We start from the raw sequence: 12,500 nt of genomic DNA on the forward strand, positions 1-12,500 counted from the left end.
GGATCAGGGATTAACCAAGATGGTGGAGTAGAAGGACGTGCTCTCTCTCCCTCTTGCGAGAGCACCAGAATCACAACTGGCTGCTGGACAATCATTGACAGGAAGACCGTGGACTTCACCAAGGAGGATACCCCACGTCCAAGGACAGAGGAGAAGCCACAGTGAGACGGTAGGAGGGGCACAATCAGAGTAAAATCTAATCCCATAACTGCTGGGTGGGTGACTCACAGACTGGCGAACACTTATACCACAGAAGTCCACCCACTGGAGTGAAGGTTCTGAGCCCCACGTCAGGCTTCCCAACCTGGGGGTCCGGCAACAGGAGGAGGAATTCCTAGAGAATCAGACTTTGAAGCCTAGTGGGAATTGATTGCAGGACTTCGACACGACTGGGGGAAACAGAGACCCCACTCTTGGAGGGCACACACAAAGTAGTGTGCGCATCGGGACCCAGGGGAAGGAGCAGTGACCCTGGGGGAGACTGAACCAGACCTACCTGCTGGTGTTGGAGGGTCTCCTGCACAGGCGGGGGTGGCTCTGTTTCACTGTGGGGACAAGGACTCTGGCAGCGGAGGTTCTGGGAAGTGCTCCTTGGCGTGAGCCCTCCCAGAGTCTGCCATTAACCCCACCAAAGAGCCCAGGTAGGCTCCAGTGTTGGGTTGCCTCAGGCAAAACAACCAACAGGGAGGGAACCCAGCCCCACCCATCAACAGTCAAGTGGATTAAAGTTTTACTGAGCTCTGACCGCCACAGCAACAGTCAGCTCTACCCACCACCAGAGCCTCCCATCAAGCCTCTTAGATAGCCTCAACCACCAGAGGGCAGACAGCAGAAGCAAGAAAAACTACAATCCTGCAGCCTGTGGACCAAAAACCACAGTTACAGAAAGATAGACAAGATGAAAAGGCAGAGGGCTATGTACCAGATGAAGGAACAAGAAAAAACCCCAGAAAAACAACTAAATGAAGTGGAGATAGGCAACCTTCCAGAAAAAGAATTCAGAATAATGATAGTGAAGATGATCCAGGACCTCGGAATAAGAATGGAGGCAAAGATTGAGAAGATGCAAGAAATGATTAACAAAGACCTAGAAGAATTAAAGAACAAACAAACAGAGATGAACAATACAATAACTAAAATGAAAACTACACTAGAAGGAATCAATAGCAGAATAACTGAGGCAGAAGAACGGATAAGTGACCTGGAAGACAGAATGGTGGAATTCACTGCTGCAGAACAGACTAAAGAAAAAAGAATGAAAAGAAATGAAGACAGCCTAAGAGACCTCTGGGACAACATTAAACGCAACAACATTCGCATCATAGGGGTCCCAGAAGGTGAAGAGAGAGAGAAAGGACCAGAGAAAATATTTGAAGAGATTATAGTCGAAAACTTCCCTAACATGGGAAAGGCAGTAGCCACCCAAGTCCAGGAAGCGCAGAGAGTCCCATACAGGATAAACCCAAGGAGAAACACGCCGAGACACATAGTAATCCAAGTGGCAAAAATTAAAGACAAAGAAAAATTATTGAAAGCAGCAAGGGAAAAACGACAAATAACATACAAGGGAACTCCCATAAGGTTAACAGCTGATTTCTCAGCAGAAACTCTGCAAGCCAGAAGGGAGTGGAATGATATATTTAAAGTGATGAAAGGGAAGAACCTACAACCAAGATTACTCTACCCGGCAAGGATCTCATTTAGATTTGATGGAGAAATCAAAAGCTTTACAGACAAGCAAAAGCTAAGAGAATTCACCACCACCAAACCAGCTCTACAACAAATGCTAAAGGAACTTCTCTAAGTGGGAAACACAAGAGAAGAAAAGGACCTACAAACCCAAAACAATTAAGAAAATGGTCATAGGAACATACATATCGATAATTACCTTAAACGTGAATGGATTAAATGCCCCAACCAAAAGACATAGACTGGCTGAATGGATACAAAAACAAGACCCATATATATGCTGTCTACAAGAGACCCACTTTAGACCTAGGGACACATACAGACTGAAAGTGAGGGGATGGAAAAAGATATTCCATGCAAATGGAAATCAAAAGAAAGCTGGAGTAGCTATACTCATATCAGCTAAAATAGACTTTAAAATAAAGAATGTTACAAGAGACAAGGAAGGACACTACATAATGATCAAGGGATCAATCCAAGAAGAAGATATAACAATTATAAATATATATGCACCCAACATAGGAGCACCTCAATACATAGGCAACTGCTAACAGCTATAAAAGAGGAAATTGACAGTAACACAATCATAGTGGGGGACTTTAACACCTCACTTACACCAATGGACAGATCATCCAAAATGAAAATAAATAAGGAAACAGAAGCTTTAAATGACACAATAGACCAGATAGATTTAATTGATATATATAGGACATTCCATCCAAAAACAGCAGATTACACGTTCTTCTCAAGTGCGCATGGAACATTCTCCAGGATAGATCACATCTTGGGTCACAAATCAAGCCTCAGTAAATTTAAGAAAATTGAAATCATATCAAGCATCTTTTCTGACCACAACGCTATGAGATTAGAAATGAATTACAGGGAAAAAAACGTAAAAAAGACAAACACATGGAGGCTAAACAATACGTTACTAAATAGCCAAGAGATCACTGAAGAAATCAAAGAGGAAATAAAAAAATACCTAGAGACAAATGACAATGAAAACACGACAACCCAAAACCTATGGGATGCAGCGAAAGCAGTTCTAAGAGGGAAGTTTATAGCTATACAAGCCTACCTAAAGAAACAAGAAAAATCTCAAGTAAACAATCTAACCTTACACCTAAAGAAACTAGAGAAAGAAGAACAAACAAAACCCAAAGTTAGCAGAAGGAAAGAAATCATAAAGATCAGAGCAGAAATAAATGAAATAGAAACAAAGAAAACAATAGCAAAGATCAATAAAACTAAAAGTTGGTTCTTTGAGAAGATAAACAAAATTGATAAGCCATTAGCCAGACTCATCAAGAAAAAGAGGGAGAGGACTCAAATCAATAAAATCAGAAATGAAAAAGGAGAAGTTACAACAGACACCGCAGAAATACAAAGCATCCTAAGAGACTACTACAAGCAACTTTATGCCAATAAAATGGACAACCTGGAAGAAATGGACAAATTTTTAGAAAGGTATAACCTTCCAAGACTGAACCAGGAAGAAACAGAAAATATGAACAGACCAATCACAAGTAATGAAATTGAAACTGTGATTAAAAATCTTCCAACAAACAGGAGTCCAGGACCAGATGGCTTCACAGGTGAATTCTATCAAACATTTAGAGAAGAGCTAACACCTATCCTTCTCAAACTCTTCCAAAAAATTGCAGAGGAAGGAACACTCCCAAACTCATTCTATGAGGCCACCATCACCCTGATACCAAAACCAGACAAAGACGCTACAAAAAAAGAAAATTACAGACCAATATCACTGATGAATATAGATGCAAAAATCCTCAACAAAATACTAGCAAACAGAATCCAACAACACATTAAAAGGATCATACACCACGATCAAGTGGGATTTATCCCAGGGATGCAAGGATTCTTCAATATACGCAAATCAATCAATGTGATACACCATATTAACAAATTGAAGAATAAAAACCATATGATCATCTCAATAGATGCAGAAAAAGCTTTTGACAAAATTCAACACCCATTTATGATAAAAACTCTCCAGAAAGTGGGCATAGAGGGAACCTACCTCAACATAATAAAGGCCATATATGACAAACCCACAGCAAACATCATTCTCAATGGTGAAAAACTGAAAGCATTTCCTCTAAGATCAGGAACGAGACAAGGATGTCCACTCTCACCACTATTATTCAACATAGTTCTGGAAGTCCTAGCCACGGCAATCAGAGAAGAAAAAGAAATAAAAGGAATACAAATTGGAAAAGAAGAAGTAAAACTGTCACTGTTTGCGGATGACATGATACTATACATAGAGAATCCTAAAACTGCCACCAGAAAACTGCTAGAGCTAATTAATGAATATGGTAACGTTGCAGGATACAAAATTAATGCACAGAAATCTCTTGCATTCCTATACACTAATGATGAAAAACCTGAAAGAGAAATTATGGAAACACTCCCATTTACCATTGCAACAAAAAGAATAAAATACCTAGGAATAAACCTACCTAGGGAGACAAAAGACCTGTATGCAGAAAACTATAAGACACTGATGAACGAAATTAAAGATGATACCAACAGATGGAGAGATATACCATGTTCTTGGATTGGAAGAATCAACATTGTGAAAATGAGTATACTACCCAAAGCAATCTACAGATTCAATGCAATCCCTATCAAATTACCAATGGCATTTTTTACGGAGCTAGAACAAATCATCTTAAAATTTGTATGGAGACACAAAAGACCCCGAATAGCCAAAGCAGTCTTGAGGGAAAAAAACAGAGCTGGAGGAATCAGACTCCCTGACTTCAGACTCTACTACAAAGCTACAGTAATCAAGACAATATGGTACTGGCACCAAAACAGAAACATAGATCAATGGAACAAGATAGAAAGCCCAGAGATTAACCCATGCACCTATGGTCAACTAATCTATGACAAAGGAGGCAAAGATATACAATGGAGAAAAGACAGTCTCTTCAATAAGTGGTGCTGGGAAAACTGGACAGCTACATGTAAAAGAATGAAATTAGAATACTCCCTAACACCATACACAAAAATAAACTCAAAATGGATTAGAGACCTAAATATAAGACTGGACACTATAAAACTCTTAGAGGAAAACATAGGAAGAACACTCTTTGACATAAATCACAGCAAGATCTTTTTTGATCCACCTCCTAGAGTAATGGAAATAAAGACAAAAATAAAGAAATGGGACCTAATGAAACTTCAAAGCTTTTGCACAGCAAAGGAAGCCATAAACAAGACGAAAAGACAACCCTCAGAATGGGAGAAAATATTTGCAAATGAATCAACGGACAACGGATTAATCTCCAAAATATATAAACAGCTCATTCAGCTCAATATTAAAGAAACAAACACCCCAATCCAAAAATGGGCAGAAGACCTAAATAGACATTTCTCCAAAGAAGACATACAGACGGCCACGAAGCACATGAAAAGATGCTCAACATCACTAATTATTAGAGAAATGCAAATCAAAACTACAATGAGGTATCACCTCACTCCTGTTAGAATGAGCATCATCAGAAAATCTACAAACAACAAATGCTGGAGAGGGTGTGGAGAAAAGGGAACCCTCTTGCACTGTTGGTGGGAATGTAAATTGATACAGCCACTATGGAGAACAATATGGAGGTTCCTTAAAAAACTAAAAATAGAATTACCATATGACCCTGCAATCCCACTACTGGGCATATACCCAGAGAAAACCGTAATTCAAAAAGACACATGCACCCGAATGTTCATTGCAGCACTATTTACAATAGCCAGGTCATGGAAGCAACCTAAATGCCCATCAACAGACGAATGGATAAAGAAGTTGTGGTACATATATACAATGGAATATTACTCAGCCATAAAAAGGAACGAAATTGAGTCATTTGTTGAGAAGTGGATGGATCTAGAGACTGTCATACAGAGTGAAGTAAGTCAGAAAGTGAAAAACAAATATCGTATATTAATGCATGTATGTGGAACCTAGAAAAATGGTACAGATGAGCCGGTTTGCAGGGCAGAATTTGAGACACAGATGTAGAGAATGGACATATGGACACCAAGGGGGGAAAACTGCGGTGGGGTGGGGATGGTGGTGTGCTGAATTAGGCGATTGGGATTGACATGTATACACTGATGTGTATAAAATTGATGCCTAATAAGAACCTGCAGTATAAAAAAACAAACAAAACAACTAATACTAAACTTTCATTGGGTTATTTGTATGGAAATATGTTAATATAAATGTTTCAGACATTACATGAAATTTCTAAAAATCTTATATTTGTATTTGTATGGAAATATGTTAATATAAATGTTTCAGACATTACATGAAATTTCTAAAAATCTTATATTTGTATTTGTATGGAAATATGTTAATATAAATGTTTCAGACATTACATGAAATTTCTAAAAATCTAAAAATAAAAAAAATATATATCATGATCTTCAAGTTCAAGTCATTGCAATTTAACAAATGTTACAGTGCTTACTACATGCAAGGCACTGTGCTAGCTGGTTAACTTCCCTCCTCCCCCACACTCAGTGTTGTCAGACATGTGTCAGACATGGTCCTTTTAAAAATCCATTGTTGCTTTTCACTTGCCTCTCAGAGAGTATTAAAGATATGAATCGTGAAAAAAAAAAAGAAGACACTTGATTTTCTGAGACAAACCTCTTGTACAAAATAAATTGAGAGATAATAAATCTCTCTATAAAAATGATTGTACACACACACTTATGCCCACAAACACATATTTACCTTTCATTTTAAACAAATCGCTAGGAAAATAAGGGTTGAAGGAAAAGTTCCTTGCTCCTTTACAAGGTAGGCAAATCAACAAAGGGTAAAAATAATACCCCAAGTCACCTAATCTATTTTGGAATAGTAAAACCAAAAGAGATGAAGAATCAGTTTTATCTTGGGGAAGTTGTTTCTGATTTTAAAATGTAAGCACAATACACATGATGATAAAATGGACTTCTCAACTCAGAATAAATGAACTTTTATGAGTGTACATAACGCTAAAGTAATGATAATGAAGTAATTCAAATAAAGGGAAGGTTGGTGTGTGAGATGTCTCCAAAATTTTTCATAATATTTGGTTTTCCCTTTACTTAGGACTTCTTTTAAACAAGGCGAAAACTTAAGGTTTTCTGGCCTGTTTTGGACAAGTTGTTATGAATTTTAGCATCTCATCTTTAAATCTCTATTCTTGAACTCCAAATGTTTCCCTCGATTACAGTGTACAGTAATAAACAACTGCTACTCTCTGCTTGTTCCCACCCACTTGTACAAGTAAGTCTGTAGTATTTCAGGACCTCTGATTTGGTTTTCAAGAGGCTTTTTCTTGTCACTGGCTCTCCTCCATTTCTGCTGACCCAGGCTTCCAAGAGTGTGAGGGATAATGGGATACACTCTCCGAAGAGTTTGATGCCTCTCTTTTTATTTGTTTTGCTCATCACTATATTAAAAACATAAAATTCTAACTGAGTAAATTTGAAGATCGAATTGGCTTTATTCAATGATTTATGAATCGGGCAGCATCCCATTGAGCAAGTAGAAAGGAGCTCTGCGGAGCTGTAAAAAATGCAAGAACTTTACAGGCAGGAGGGGGCAGAAAAGGGAAGTTTCTAGCTAAGAGTGGATTGTTTCAGGCAGGGTCATCTTCCTTTTGGGGGAAGGTGGGGGGGGGGGTCACCCCTCTAGTGCTGACCAGGTAATTCCAGATCTATTGGTGAAAGGTCCCATTCCTGAGAGAGGTTGAAACTGCAATTAGGTTAGCTATTAAGTCTTGGTTTGCTGACGTGGGACTTAGCACAAGTGACTCCATTTGGGGTTTGTTGTTTCTTTACTAACAACTGTATCTCATTCCTAGCGCTTAACCCCAGTACCTAGATACTTGCTGGTGAATGGATGACCAGACCAGTGAATTCAGAATTTCAGAGAAGTTCTTTATAATGAGAGACAGGCAGAGAAATGGCAGTTCTACCACCCAGTAAGTTTTGAACTCTTGCAGGTCTGATGCCCAAATCAAGCGTGGGAACGTGAACAGTGAGACTGAGTGAAAACACAGCAGTTCTTTGTGTTTCTGTTAGAGAAACACTGGTGGGAGACAGAGGACAAAGGAAGGAGACACAGGACTGGAGTGACCTCAGCTGGGGGCGGGGTTTCACAGTGTTGGGTGCTGCAGAGAGGTAGTCAGCAGGAGCAGGGGCTGTGTACATCATCAGAGGCATTTTTTATTTTATTTTTTTGTTTTTATTGACGTATAGTTGATTTACAATCTTGTGCCAATCTGCTGTATGGCAAAGTGACTCAGTTATACGCATATAGACATTCTTTTTTTATATTCTTTTCCATTACAGTTTATCACAGGATATTGACTCTAGTTCCCTGTGCTGTAGAGTAGGACCTTGTTGTTTATCCCTCCTATATATAATAGTTTACATCTGCTAATGCCACACTCCCAGCCCTTCCCTCTCCCACCCCCCTCCTCCTTGGCAACCACAAGTCTGTTCTCTATGTCTGTGAGTCTGTTGCTGTTTCATAGATAGGTTCATTTGTGCCATACTTTAGATTCCACATGTAAGTGGTATCACATGGTATTTGTCTTTCTCTTTCTGACTTACTTCACCTAATAATCTCTAGTTGCATCCATGTTGCTGCAGTCATCAAAGGCATTTTAGAAGAGGCTCTGCTTGCCATAGCTTCTGGCAGCGTTGCTTCCTACAGTGGAAAGAAGAATGTTGTTGATGGGAATTCCCAAAGTTAGGCTAAAGTGGGGGTGAAGTAACTTTTCTAGGTGAAGAGGTGATCTTTTTTTTTTTTTTTGATTTGTATGTGTGTGTTTTATTATATATTAGTCTCTTAAATCAAATAGAAGACAAAAAGTGGAGCTACAAACCAAAGTTACAACAGTACTAGCTTTTCTCGTCGCCCGTCTGTCTACTTTTACCAGAGGTCTTTATTTCTTCATAAGGCTTTGAGCTACTGTCCAGGGTCCTTGACTCCAACCTGAAGAACTCCCTGTGGCAGGCGGGTCTGGTGGTTAAGAACTCTCTCAACTCTTGATTAACTGGGAATGTCTTGATTTCTCCCTCATTTTCGAAGGAAAGTTTTGCTACATATAGGATTCTTGGTTGACGGTTTCTTTCCTTCAACACTTCAAGTACATTGAGTCATGCCATCTGGCCTCCGAGGCTCCTGATGAGAAATCTCAATGACCTTCCTGGCAAACCTTCTCTCAGCTTCATAGACTTTCATAATGTACCGTATCATGTCTTATGCAACAGAACATTTTGTATAGTATCGTGAAGTCAGTTAAGTTGTAACGTTATTTTGAGGCCAGAATTTAAGGAAAAGGAATTGAACATTTCAAGTGTAGACATTATGAGGTCTTTCAAATTATTACACATTTTCAAACTAGAAATAAAAAGGCCACTGAAGTATCCTGCAGATATTTATTTATAACAAAGTGAATACCAATATCTAATAACACACGTAAAGAAAACTTTCTTTGGGATCCTTTTTCCTAAGTGTAAAGGGGCCTTGAACTCAAAAAGTGAGAAAACCACTGTGGTGTATCCCCAGCGGTGATGGGTCCATTTCTTGCTCTGACCTCAGAGTGCACCATTGTGATGTACTTCACAAAGCCCTATGAAAGAGAAAGGTGGGCCCAGGTTTTTGGTCCTTAGAGCCCAGGAAGCTGCTTTTGGTGACCTGACGGCCTTGGACCTACAGTTAGCTTGTGTTTTCCTTGTTTCTGCCATTTTGTTGATTTTCGTTTCTCTTTTCCCTACTCTTTTTTATTTGTGTCATTGTTCTTTCTACAGTTAGCATAGTGAGTATTGTTGGTATAGTTAATACTTGATTAGCATAGTTAGTGTAGTTAGTACTAGTTAGCGCTGTTGGTACAGTTAGCGTAGTTAGCGTTGTTAGTAGAGACAGCATACTTAGCCCTGTTAGTACAGTTAGCATTGTTAGTTAGCGTAGTTAGCGTTGCTCGGTAGTGCTGTCAGTCAGTGTAGTTAGCAGATCACCAGGATGCAGGGCCTCACAGCCAAATCTGCTGGCAAGAAGGCTCATATTGATGACTTCCGGATCCTCCACACCATTGGTGAAGGCACCTTCGGTAAAGTGAAGTTGGCCCGGCACATTCTGACCGGGACACAGGTGGCTGTGAAGGTCATAAAGAAAAGGCGTCAGAGCTTCTCAAGTGTCCAGGCACTTTTCCGGGAAGTGTGCAGTCTGAAGGCTCTGAATCACCCCAATATTGTGAAACTGCTGGGGGTGATTGACACAGAGGAGACATTTTTCGTGGTGATGGAGTACCTCAGTGGGGGGGACATGTACCGCTATTTGAAGATCCATGGCCGTATGACAGAGGCGGAGGCCCGAGGCCCGTTCCAGCAGCTGGTCTCCGCCCTGCAGCACTGCCACCGGAGGGGCATCGTGCACCGGGACCTGAAGCCACTGAGCCTCCTCTTTGATTCCAAGATGAATATCAAACTTACAGACTTTGGCCTCAGCAACAAGCGTGATGACATTTTCCCACTGAACACGATCTGTGGCACACACCCTTATGCTGCCCCGGAACTCCTCCTGGGGCAGAGCTCCAGCGGCCCTGCGGTGGACGTGTGGAGCTTGGGAGTAGTGCTCTACACCATGGTAACTGGGTCCCGGCCCTTTGTGGGAAAAGACTTCCAGGAGCTGCGGAAGCAAATCCTACAAGGGCAATACCCCATCCCACCTTATCTGTCTTTGAAGATAAGGGATCTGTTACAAAAAATGATTGCCCTCAACCCCAGTGACAGAGGCACCTTACCTGACCTCATGAGGCATCCATGGGTCAACATGGGCCAGAAGGAGCCACTCCAGCCACCCTGTGAAGAGGACCTGGAGGTGACAATGGTGAGGACTCCGGGCTTGACTTGCGACCAGATCCAGGACACTGGGACAGGCAATGTGAGCTCCAAGAAACCCAAGGTGGAGGTCTCCATCATAACTCTGAAGCCCTTCTCTTGCGGGGACCTCTGTGGCAGTGAACTTGAGCCTCCTCCAAGCCCTGTGGTGTCCTCCCTGCAAACCAGGTGGCTTTACCACAGAAAAAGTGTGCAGCTGCAGGAAGACCAGCAGGCAGGGCAGAAGAGCGGTGAGTCTGCCTGTCCCCCACCCAGCCTGGAGGCGAGGACTGCCACCCCCAGCCCAGCCCCCCAGTGTGGCACTGGGACATCCACCTCCAGCAGCAGCAGCAGGATTGGAGCCCCAGAGGGAAGCAGCTGCCCCCTGGGTGTGTCCAACACTGGAAGGTCCTCCCACGCTGGGCAGCCTGAGAGTGTGTCCTCATCCACTGTCTCTGGCCAGAGCCAGAAAAAGCAAGGGGTGGCTGGGAGAATCTGGAACTTTATTTTGAAACATCTTTGTTGCAAGCTGCCCAGCATGAGGCGTCATAATAAAGTGAGCCCATGTGAACCCCATGGATGACCGAGGCAGGAAGGTCAGGCCGCCGCGCTCCCTGGGGCCCGGTGCAGGGGAAGAGGAGTGTGTTCTCTGCACGGCCTTCAGAAGCATCGTATCCAAGACCCTGGCCAGCTCAGAGGATGGTCCGGAGCAGCCCGGGCGACCGAAAGCGAGGCCACCGTGGCTGCAGGTCTGCCCCTCAACCCCCACCTGGGTGAAACTTGAGAGACTGGACTGTCATTCCTGGGGCACGTCTCCCCTCCCCCACTCTTCTGTCTTCCGTGTTGGTGGGGGAGGGGGATAGTTCTTGTTCCAAGAACTCCTTGGTTCTTCCAACTCTAGTTAATAAACTTGACGCTCCAGAGAGATGCATCACACTCTGCTTCGCGTCGTCCCTGCACAGAATGGGGGCTGTGCCTTTTCCAGTGAGACAAGCGTGCAGCCGTGGAGCGCTTGGAGGTAGTCAGAACGACTAAAGGGAAACATGACCTCAGAGAATTAGCACAGTGACTCCCAACAGCAACAACTGCTGCCCTGCAGGGCAGAAATGCGGAAAGTGTGTATTCCCTTCCTGCACCACCATTCCCGAACATTTTCAGAAGGGCCGAGGGGAACTTTTGGTCCCTGCGGCCTGTGTTAATTACAACAGAGAGGCCCATTAATACACAAATTTATACACAAATCCATGTATACATGTAAAGCCACTTAAGTTTTTAAACTCTTCATTGAAGTTATATAACTCATTGATTTTCACAAACTAAAAATAAGTAACTTGCACCCAGATCATGAAAGAAAATATTACCATGGTACCAGTGCCCCAGAAGTCCCCCTTTGCTCCTTCCTAGACAATAGCCACCCCACATATCCTGTCTTAAAATTGCAGAGAGCAGTTTCTGTAATGCTTATATTGTTAAAAATTGTACCGTACTATCTATCCTGTCTTATATCTGTGTTTATGAGATTTCATTTTTGTGATTTATCTGAATTTGTTCCAGTACTATGTAGGATTTCACTGTGTATGAAAATACAGTGAACTTTATTGGAAAGCAGTTTGGGAGCATATATAAAAGCTGAAGATATACATATTCTGTAACTGTGAAATCCCACTACTAATTATATATTGACCAGAAATGTACACATGTGTTCAACATGTATAGTTTGAAATTGGACATTGAAAAATAGCTCTTAGAATTTTGAGTAACCACATTCAAATTCATGATTATGATCTGTTTGTCATATCTCCTTTTGCCTAGATGTATTTATTTAAAAATTTTAAATTTTATTTGAACTTAAAAAAAAACCTAGTTTACCTATTTTTCTCATCCCTCCCCCCCGCCCCACCTCTTAAAAC

General features: G+C 41.6%; 1 protein-coding gene and 1 long non-coding RNA gene across 5 annotated transcripts in view; one reads left to right on the forward strand and one right to left on the reverse strand.

The window, feature by feature from the left end:
• LOC309630376 (uncharacterized protein) overlaps nt 1–12,500 on the forward strand; it is a gene marked incomplete at its 5' end in the record, with an annotated part of 1,321,579 nt that overhangs the window by 97,532 nt on the left and 1,211,547 nt on the right. The gene's annotated exons all lie outside the window — the stretch shown is intronic.
• LOC309628874 lies at nt 6,852–11,547 on the reverse strand. The gene is made up of 2 exons (XR_014244760.1): nt 10,515–11,547; nt 6,852–8,416 (listed from the first exon to the last, which is right to left on the reverse strand). It is a non-coding gene; the product is annotated as an uncharacterized lncRNA (long non-coding RNA).

The sequence above is a fragment of the Balaenoptera borealis genome (genome assembly GCF_965194805.1).
Source record: "Balaenoptera borealis genome assembly, chromosome: 1".
Lineage (NCBI taxonomy): Eukaryota > Metazoa > Chordata > Mammalia > Artiodactyla > Balaenopteridae > Balaenoptera > Balaenoptera borealis.